The following is an 11,418-nucleotide window of genomic DNA, read 5'->3' on the forward strand; positions in this document are numbered from 1 at the left end:
GTTTTTCTACTCTCAGCACTGAGATGTTTAATGTTTGTTTTATTTCGAAGATTTAGAATTTTAAGTCGATTCGCGCCTTGGTTGACATGTAGGTCCTTTATAACTAACAACGTTATATGTAGGTTTTTTAAAACTAACAACGTGATATATAGGTTTTTTAAAACTAACAATGTGACATATAGGTCCTTTTAAAACTAACAACGTGATATATAGGTTTTTTAAAACTAACAACGTGACATTTCGGTCCTTTTAAAACTAACAACGTATCACTAACGAAAACTATTCGATCAGACCAACTGTTGGTTGAGTTTCTTTTCTCACCAATTGTGAGATCATAAAAGAAAATGTAAAGACTTGGTCGGGAAATTAATTCTGTAAAGCTTTGAACATGAAGTCTGTCTGTCAGGACGACAATGATTTAAATGCTGTCTGTTTTGAATTCCGCACAAAGTCGCTGGAAGGCTAATCTATACCAGCCGTCTCTAGACTCGCCACATTTATAACCACAATATAATTTTATTATACTCATTACAACATGTATGGAATATCCTAACAGAGAGACATTGGGCAGTCAAGTGTTTCAACACATTTAAAAATAACTATTAGTCAATTAGTTAGTGTAGTTTCATCCACACACGAGTGGCTCAGCGGCGAGTTTGTATTATATTTGAACTTCGTGCGCAACTGCTAGAGGGCTATTTGCGATAGCCTTCCCCTAATTCTGAAGTAACGGACAAGAAGGAAAGCAGCTGGTAAATATTACCCACCGCCAACCTTTGGGCTACTTTTTAGCCAACGAATAGCGGGATTGATCTTAACATTATACGCCCCCACGGCTAAAAGCGCGAGCATATTCGTTGATGGTGTTCGAACCCGCGACTCCAGTCACCAGTTAAACAGAGCCAAGGAACTCCATGCCCAAGAAATGTAAACGTAGTACGTGTGGTGATGGTTTCTGTTTTCTTATTTTCATGGCTTACCTCACAGAAAAAGAATGTAACGTTTTCTAACATAAGCTTAATGATGTGGTAACAGAAACTTCAGTAACTTGAACACCGCCTCAACGATTCAATGAAAACCTTCGAATATACTACGTCACAGTCGCGTGGTTCTTCGGGTTCTACAGTTTAATTTACATCATAAGTTTATTTTCTCTTTCCGTGTAATGAAACTTCATGACCTTTCTTGGACATCAGTTGATAAAATTAAACTTAAAGTTGCAACCTCTTCGAATAAGTGATTTCACTCGCTGCGCATTTCATGACTCATACTTCAGTGTCAATTTCACCGCTAGGGTACGTCATAGGAATAACCCGGCCCGGCATGGCCAGGTGGTTAAAGCACTCGGCTTGTATTCCGAAGGTCGCGGATCCCCATCGCGCCAAATATGCTCGCCCTTTCAGCCGTGGGGGCGTTATAACATACGGTCAATACCATTATTCGTTGGTAAAAAGAGTAACTGCGATGACTAACTGCCTTCCCTCTAGTCTTACACTGCTAAATTAGAGACGGGTAGCACAGTTATCCCTCGTGTAGCTTTGCGCGAAATTAAAAAACAAAACAAGGATAACGTTGTGTGACGTTGGATGGCCTTTCCGGACTGAAAGTTGTTTTATTAGTTTAGAGCACACTCTTTGCTGTCAGCTAATGTCACTTTTGGTAACTGGAGAGTCTTACGTTTTGCCCGAATAAAACATTAACATTTCGAGAACAAAGAATAATTGGGTTGATTTTTCTATGAGGACAAGCGTAAAATCACGTGACGCAGTGTATTAAATATGACGAACATACCATTCACGGTATTTTACTCTTAACATCAGCGCTGTCTGTCAGCCACAAACCGAATCACGCTTAAAGAAGCTTCCTCACATTTGTGGCAGTTGTGGAGCCGAAATTACTGGGTTTATCCTAAAACGTAAAAACAATTAGCTTCTTGTGTTTACACAAGTAAATAGAAACACATATGATTAAACTTATAAAAGTTAGTTAGAGAGAAACGAAAGGTTTATTACTGACAAATAAGTGACGGCCAGGCGATGAAGAACAACAGTTCTGGACCGAAATTCAACAAGCTGATATAAGAAATAGTAAAATAAACTCTATTCAACATTTGAAAAGAATACATTGAAAAGTATTGTTGTACGAAGTATTCGGGTTAGTCTTACCTGTCCAATGATAAAGTGTGTTTTATTTTCTGTTATTAGTAACAATGGTCGCCACAGTAAAGTGTCTACTAAGTTTTTAGTGCAAAAGATGTTTTTCAGCACCAGTTCCTGACGTAATCTGGTTATGGGTTTTTCCTGGTAAAGAGCACCAAAATAATGTCCCGTAAACAACGTTATGAGAATACATTTTCTTGACTGATGTCCAATGAAAAACGTGATAACAGTATTTTCCTGACTAATGTCCAATGAAAAACGTGATAACAGTATCTTCCTGACTAACGCCCAATGAAAAACGTAATAACAGTATCTTTCTGACTAATATCCAATGAAAAACGTAATAACAGTATCTTCCTGACTAATGTCCAATGAAAAACGTAATAACAGTATATTCTTGACTAATATCCAATAAATAAGGTAACATCAGAATCTTTTTTTACTAATGTCCAATGAAAAACGTGATCACAGTATTTTTGGTCAATGTTTAGTCAGTAATATGACCCCGGTTTGATTTTGCGTCAGTGAATAGCGTGATAACAACCTTCTCTTCACTATTGTCCAATCAATAACGAGATAACATCTAATAACTTTACCATATATCATGAAGAAAAACGACATGAAATCATCTGTAAAGGCATATGAATTGTCACGAATAACAAATTTTTTAGCACCGTAACACTGACTGGAGAAGAGAAGGCCATGCGAGAAAAAAAAACTCCCGGCAAGACTGTTTTACTTCAAAATGACCTTTCTTCCCGAGTTCACTGTCTTTTTTTTACTCTATGTAGGTACTGAAATACAGTTACCTCTGAATTTCAATTAAATACAAACTACCTTTCACTCCGTTTTTTTGTGAAATTTTGGAAGATGCTGTTAGATGTTATTTGGTCAGTCATATCTTGTTTTCACTTTCCGTAGATTAACTTTTTAAACTTAACACTGGAGGACGATAGATTTGTGGTTTAATAAATCAAGAAAATGTACTATTATTTGTTGTTTTATGAAGATTAAGGGCTTTCGTAATGTCGCAAATAAATCCTGGGTATGTTTTGGAATGTCGAGGTAGTATACCCCCTCCAAAGCTTGACCATAGGTTGTAAGTGGCAAAGTAAAACCATTTCTCCACAACTTGACCACTGGTTGAAAATAAGGAAATAGTACAACTCCTATGCAGCTTGACCATAGACTGAAAATAAGGAAATAGTACAACTCCTATACAGCTTGACCATAGACTGAAAATAATGAAATAGTACAACTCCTATACAGCTTGACCATAGACTGAAAATAAGGAAATAGTACAACTCCTATACAGCTTGACCATAGACTGAAAATAAGGAAATAGTACAACTCTTATACAGCTTGACCATAGGTTAAAAATTAGCATAATTTCACAACTAAGTTTTATTTGAGTTTAAAAAGGCCTGCTTGTTTGTATTTGCAAAAGCGTTGACGCAGAATGAATTAAGTAATGTAGAAATCAAAGTCGTAGTGGACAGTGTATGACCTTTTCTTGTAATTGCTCCAACACAAAATAAAGTATAAAAATGTTAAACACATCGTGTTAAGCGATCTCAAACTAAACCAAAATGTAATCATAATGAACACCGTCTCTATCTTTTCAGAAACGTAGATATGAGAGACGTTAAAAGAATAATTGCTTTTATTAGCTTGGATAACAAAAGTCGAAGACTGGTTCTACCGTCCTGTTGTCATATTCATGCGGTAAACTATTATGACGTCTTGAGATAAATAACCAAATAACAGAAAAGTAATATAATTAATTAATCAAAAAACTACAGCAGGTTAAAGCGTAATGAAATAAGAAATAATAACTTTAGTAAAGTAGTTAACTTATTCTCCACCAGAGGGGTTTCAAAGTATCAAAAAATAAAAGTATCATTATTTAAAATAAAAATGTGACGGTCAATCCCACTATTCGTTGGTAAAAAGAGTAGCCCAAGAGTTGGCGGTGGTGGTGATGACTAGCTGTAATTCTTTGCGAAATTCCCAAACAAACAAAACTTATCACCATTTACAAAAATAAGTTACAAAATAAAAAGAGGTTTATGTGTACTGAAACTTATAAAACAAGCAAATACGCGTTAAAACATATTATTGAGGTTTTCTTTGTGTTCACACACTTATTTATTAATTTATTCTATTTTTGTATGCTTTACGGTGACTCGGCTTTAAATCTGAGGGCTTGTAACGTTAAAGTTAAGGGTTCAATTTCTGCTGTAAAAGTGTGCAGATAACCATTTCTGCAGTGTTTCGGTAACAACGAACAAATAAACAAACATAACACTATTTGTACGCGTCTCTAGTGGTTCAGTGGCAAAATTAAGGGTTCGATCCCTGCGATAGGTTACGACTTAGATAACCAGTTGTGCAGCATTGCGCTAAACAATGAAGAAACAAATATAGCAAAATTCATTCTTGTACGTCAAGAGTAGCTCATCAGTAATCTTGCTGGATTATAACGCTAAAATTAATTGTTCGATCCCTGTGGTGGAAACAGCAAAAATATTCCATCGTTCAACGTTTCGCTGAAATATAAACAAGCAATTTCAACTTTTGTGTAAAGCGATATTTCATCAAAATCCATCACAGGACGTGTTTTTCTTAAACTAAGAGTTTGAAAAGAATTTGTAGCGTAGGTGTCGTGTATTTGTCGGTTAAACCTTAAAATGACATTTACAGACGTGCCTGTCTTTCTTGTGTAAATGCGGTCATTTAGGGCCTCAGGGCTTGGCTGGATTGTATCCCTTGCCATCCGTCTTGTGGCAAGTTCGAACCTGACTTATGAGTGACTACGATCTATAAGAACTTATGGTGTGGTCAAATTACACCATTCAACACAGATTTTGTTCCTGGATAGTATGTGTTATTTATTAATTGTGATATTGTAAAAGTACAGAAAATGGCCATTATTCCCTTCAAACTTTGCTTTGTGACCTGGATAATATAATTTAGAAATTAACCTATTTTATATGTAAAAACAGGCAAATTTGCACATTTACATAAGGTCTGAATAAAACAACATATGAATCAGGATTTACATGTATTTATACTAAAATTATACAAAATTGTTTAGAAGTGAGTAGTTTTTTGAGATTTGCGATTGTAATGTAAATCACTTTCACGTATCAGCCCCCAAATATAGTCTCCCATCATGTTTTCGTTATACGCTCCCAGGTCACAAAAGCAAAGTTTGAAGACAAAAATAGGTATTCTCCATTTACTTTTAGCATAAGCAATTGAGAAATAACACTTTCTGTCCAGGAACAAGAAAGTAAAAATGTTGTTATTTAGTGTTATTTATCCTACTCAACAGCAAACTAAGTAAAACCATATGGAAGATAAAGCTTAATCTGGAATACTTGGTATTACTTTGTCCTTATTTCACGTTCGTGTTCCGAGCAAACTTCTCGGTATGAACGTGTGCCATTTGTACTTTAGCGTCATCTATTGGTGTTTAAATCAAACAAAAACTAAAATTACTTGGTGTCATTCTTTGAAAGATTGTTTAGGGAAGAGTATTCATGATGACACTTTGTAGAATGAGCGGCAACTGAAGACTTTCGAAACGTCGTCCTCTACGCCCGTGTCTCCACAACAGGCAGTTGCCGTCCATTTTACAAAGTTACTTGATGTCATCTAAAATAGTAAGAAATGATTCTTTATAACCTATATATTCTGAATGTTTTATTATGAACTTTTAATTTGCTTTCATTTGTTGCACAGGTTAATTTCATACGTTGAGGATATCGAGTTTCATTTATTTATTGTACACGAAATATTTATACATCTCTATTACAAAGTTCACGTATTGTTTGGTTGTTTGTTTGTTTTTTTGAATTTCGCGCAAAGCTACACGAGGGCTATCTGCGCGAGCCGTCTCTAATTTAGCAGTGTAAGACTAGAGGGAAGGCAACTAGTCATCACCACCCACCGCCAACTCTTGGGCTACTTTTTTACCAACGAATAGTGGGATTGACCGTCACATTATAACGCCCCCACGGCTGAAAGGGCGAGCATGTTTGGCGCGACGGGAATGCGAACGTATTTCTAAAGTTTAATGATATCAAGTTATACGCAGTGTACTTCAAATCAAAGTAGTGTTTGTGTTTGGTGGCTGGGTCAAGAGTTCGAGTCCTAATCATGCTCGTCTTTTATGGTTGTCGACTCAGGCTACAAGTCCCTGTTTTGTCTTCATATTTATCAGTTTCAATGGAGTCAAAATATGAATTTTTAGCTTGAGAAAATAATTGAGATACTGCCTACAACCTATTTTGTTTACTATTTTAAAGTCCCAGATATAAAAAGTTTTAGCTTTCAAAAATACCAACCGGCCGCAAACTAGTTTGGATAAGGTCGTAACGGCTTGTTTGATTTTGTTTTTTTTTTTAATTTTGCGCAAAGGTACACGAAGGTTATTTCCGCTAGACCTTCCTAATTTAGCGGTGTAGGCCTGGAGGGAAGGCAGCTAGTCGTCACCACCAACCGCCAACTCTTTTACCAACGAGTAGTGGGATTGACCATAACTTAACGCCCCCACGTCTGAAAGGGCGAGCATGTTTGGTGCGACGAAGATTCGAACTCGTGATCTTCAGATTACGAGTCGAGTGCCCTAACCACCTGGTCATAGCGGGCCGTTACTTTTGAAGAAAAAATAGCCATTGAAGGGCTTCAACATTAAGGTGTTTTCATACAAAGTTCCCTAATTTGAAGTTAATTACGGCTTCCAAAAGTAAACTATATTTAATTTTGTTTATATTCTAAATAAGATTAGGTTATTTTTCAAACCTTATAAGAAATATAATTTATCAAATAAATTTTTCTGTTAGACTTCGCTGTTTTTTTCCCAAAAATACATTAAACCTAAGACTTCACATATCATTTTGATTTGAAATGTAAACTTTTAGTATGTTTCAAAAATGATTTGTTCATCAAAATTACCAATTACCAAGGCTTAAACCCTGGTATTTGTCTAAAGTTTTGTTAAATAATTCGTTTTAATATTATTCAGCTAAAAAATACATTCGATGTACGCTTTTTAAAATAAATCTTTTCGTCAAAACTAAAAAGTTGTGTTACACAAATTCTGGTAAACTTCAATACTAAATTTACTTAGAAGAAAAGGTAAACCATAGATAGGCGTCAAATGTCTGTTAAGCACATAGTAGTACCCTAACATCCTTGTTATTTAAGTCCAAACATCATATTTGGGGTTGGAATGTCAAATTCAATGATAGTTTTGTTGGCTCCCCCATCTATGCTATTCTGCATTATTATTGTTATTAATTCAAGCAACTACCTTTCCAGTTGTGGCTGCAGACAGCGAAATATGGTAAAGATGTGGGCTTTAAGTACCACATCTGCTACTTTTCACTCTCTCTTTTCTTAAGCACGTGAGACCGTTGAGATTGAACTGGATAGACAGTGTATCCCCAATTTCCCTCTGTACTCTTAAAAACAAACTAGGGCACGTTACGTAAGTACTCAGCTTATAATTTGTTCCCTGGCGTTGGACATTTCTTTTATGGATCGTTTCTGTCTTTAAAGGATTTTTATTTATTTATTTAGTTTTTCCTTCTGTACAAAAGTCTAATTATATAGATGTGTTATGTTTTTCTTATAGCAAAGCCACATCGGTCTATCTGCTGAGTCCACTGAGGGAAATCGAACCCCTAATTTTAGCATTGTAAATACAATGACTTACCACTGTCCCAACGGGAGAATTATATAAGCTATGATTTTGTGTCTTTCAAAATGTGTAGTGCATACTGAAGGGATTTACACATTTAGAAAAAAAAAAAAAAACGCCCTTTACGCTACAGATACATTTTGTTTTGAAGTTAACCAATGTTTAAAAATGTTTTAAATCAATTTTTTGAACACAATGCAATAAAAGAAAGGATAGCGTGAAATTCGTGAATGTGTTTTGATTTTGTTTTTTATTTACCTATTTTTCCACTTCTACAAAATTAAAATTAATTATATATAAATATATGTCTTTGTGTGTGTCATCTTTGTTATCGGCAAGCAACTTTATATAGATCCCCAAACGTAACAGGGCCTGGCATGGCCTAGCGCGTTAAGGCGTGCGCTTCGTAATCTGAGGGTCGCGGGTTCGCGCCAAATATGCTCGCCCTCCCAGCCGTGGGGGCGTTATAATGTAACGGTCAATCCCGCTATTCGTTGGTAAAAGAGTAGCCCAAGAGTTGGCGGTGGGTGGTGATGACTAGCTGCCTTCCCTCTAGTCTTACACTGCTAAATTAGGGACGGCTAGCACAGATAGCCCTCGAGTAGCTTTGTGCGAAATTCCAAAAACCAAACCAAAACCAACCAAACGTAACAAATTCAAAAGTTTGAAAGTCCACAAGCATTTTGCTTATCTCTCGTAATGTAATTAACAATTCAGTTACGTAACGTGTTTCCCATTCTCTGACACTTCCCACGAATTGGTCTTGGAACACGACGTAAATAACGTTAATAAACAATATTATGTTTGGGTGTCACGACGACACTGACACATATAACGTTAAGAAACAGCAACTGTGTTTGGGTACCATAGTAATATCGACATATACAATTATAAGAAACAATTGTGTACTTGAATACCATGGTAACGTCTACGTAGCGTAACTTATCCTATATGAAGTGTAAAGTCATAGAAAATTAATTACTGTTTCGATTAAACATCACATTATTTGAAATAAGTGTGAAAATATCAATAATATGAAATAACTATAAAGGAAAACAAACAATAAAGACCCTATACGTACTTTCTAAAGGGTAAAAATAATTAAAGTGTTATATATTCATATGGTACTGTAAGTTAAAACAATGGATCTATAAGTGTAAAAGTTCCATTCGTAGGTCACCAGCCCGTAAAAATAATACGTTTTCTGTTCCAAAATAATTATTTAGATGCACAATAATATCGGTAGAATGGATTATCTTATCCAAGCTCTGATGAATGATACTCTGTGAACACAGCTAGCTGTCGTAATATATTTAATGGTTCCTTACAAGTTAGAGGGAAAAATCATTTGTCCATTTAACTAACCATAGATTGTTTTTAACCAAACCAAATAGTACAAGAAACTCACTAATCAATCATAGATTGTTTTAACCAAATCAAATGGCACAAGAAACTCATAACCAATCATAAATTGTTTTAACCAAATCAAACGTACAAGCAACTCATTAACCAATCATAGATTGTTTCTCACCAAATCAAAGGGTATAAACAATTTCTTTATTAAAATATAAAATATTAGACAGCTTATCTTTTATTAAAATAATTGAAATATTACAGTAAAATGTCATAACACGTAATGAAAACAAAGGAGACACTAGGTTAGCATGTGATTCTACGTTATCAGAACAGCGGGAATATTATGTTACAATACCTAATGAAAATAAAGAATATATTACGCCGGCACGTAATTATCAAAATAAAGAAAATATTACACTAAAATCTAATAATATGCAATGTGTGTTTTACAGCAAAGCCACATCGGGCTATCTGAAGTGTCCACCGAGGGAATAGAACCTCAGACTTTAGGTTTGTAAATACGTAGACTTTACCACCAGGGGAACGATAATACGTAATTGAGATAGTAGACTAGCACGTGATACTACATAGTAAATATAACAAAACACGTGGCAATACGTTATAACAGTAAAGTAAATACTGTTTGTTTCGTTCACAAAGCTACGCGAAGGGCTATCGAAAGTAAGCTTCTACTGTTGCAAGTCCCCAGACGGATCACTGTGCCATTGGGGGACAAGTCCCCAGACGTATCACTGTGCCTTTGCAGGAAGAGTGATACTAGACTAGCAAAGTGGTATCACAAATTCAGATACTAATCTATCAAAGTGGTATCACAAATTCAGATACTAGTCTATCAAAGTGGTATCACAAATTCAGATACTAGGCTAGCAAAGTGGTATCACAAATTCAGATACTAGACTAGCAAAGTCGTACCACAAATTCAGATACTAGGTTAGCAAAGTGGTACCACAAATTCAGATACTAGGCTAGCAAAGTGGTATCACAAATTCAGATACTAGTCTATCAAAGTGGTATCACAAATTCAGATACTAGGCTAGCAAAGTGGTATCACAAATTCAGATACTAGGCTAGCAAAGTAGTATCACAAATTCAGATACTAGGCTAGCAAAGTGGTATCACAAATTCAGATACTAGACTAGCAAAGTCGTACCACAAATTCAGATACTAGGCTAGCAAAGTGGTATCACAAATTCAGATACTAGGTTAGCAAAGTGGTATCACAAATTCAGATACTAGGCTAGCAAAGTGGTATCACAAATTCAGATACTAGGCTAGCAAAGTGATATCACAAATTCAGATACTAGGCTAGCAAAGTGGTATCACAAATTCAGATACTAGGCTAGCAAAGTGGTATCACAAATTCAGATACTAGGCTAGCAAAGTGGTATCACAAATTCAGATACTAGGCTAGCAAAGTGGTATCACAAATTCAGATACTAGGCTAGCAAAGTGGTATCACAAATTCAGAATGCGAAAATATTACATTATCACGCGCAAGAATGTATAAAAGACCCAACAAACAATTAATTTTTTCCACATTGTCTAATTAGCCTTAATGACAAAAAAAGAATAAACACATAACAGTTGAGAAGATAACTTTTAAATGAGTCGTGATATCTTAACAAGATGGCGGAGAACTGCGCGTTACGAAATTGCTATCGTGATTGACAGACTAGTCGCCCACGTTCACTTGACCACTGTATTAACTAACAGAAAAAAGCGATCGCTGATATTCGAAAGACACCACTGACTGATTAACTTTTAACTTCTGATTTACTATTGTCAGACTGGTATCAGCTATGGTTATCTAGTCTGTAACCTAAAGGGTCGCGACACGAGCATACGCGATCACGTGAAAGCACGTGGCTTCCACGTGAAGAATTAGCACCCTCCAGTATAAACCCTGGGGTTGTTACTTAATATTCAATTATAATTTAAAAGTGGAATTTAGAATTTACCTGTATTACTTTTAATGCATTCGTGACCAGTTTGCGGCAAAAGAACACAAACCATAGAAAATCAGGTATCTAATAATTATCTTCGATATTAAATTACATTTTTATTAAATCTTCTAACCGTCTATTTTCTGATTAATATGTATGCGTGTTTTATTACCAAAAGATTAAACTTTAGTGCAACTCTAAAAACAGTCAATTTGCTAACCCTATCATC

This window comes from Tachypleus tridentatus, chromosome 4, assembly GCF_004210375.1.
Source record: "Tachypleus tridentatus isolate NWPU-2018 chromosome 4, ASM421037v1, whole genome shotgun sequence".
NCBI classification, from domain to species: Eukaryota; Metazoa; Arthropoda; class Merostomata; order Xiphosura; family Limulidae; genus Tachypleus; species Tachypleus tridentatus.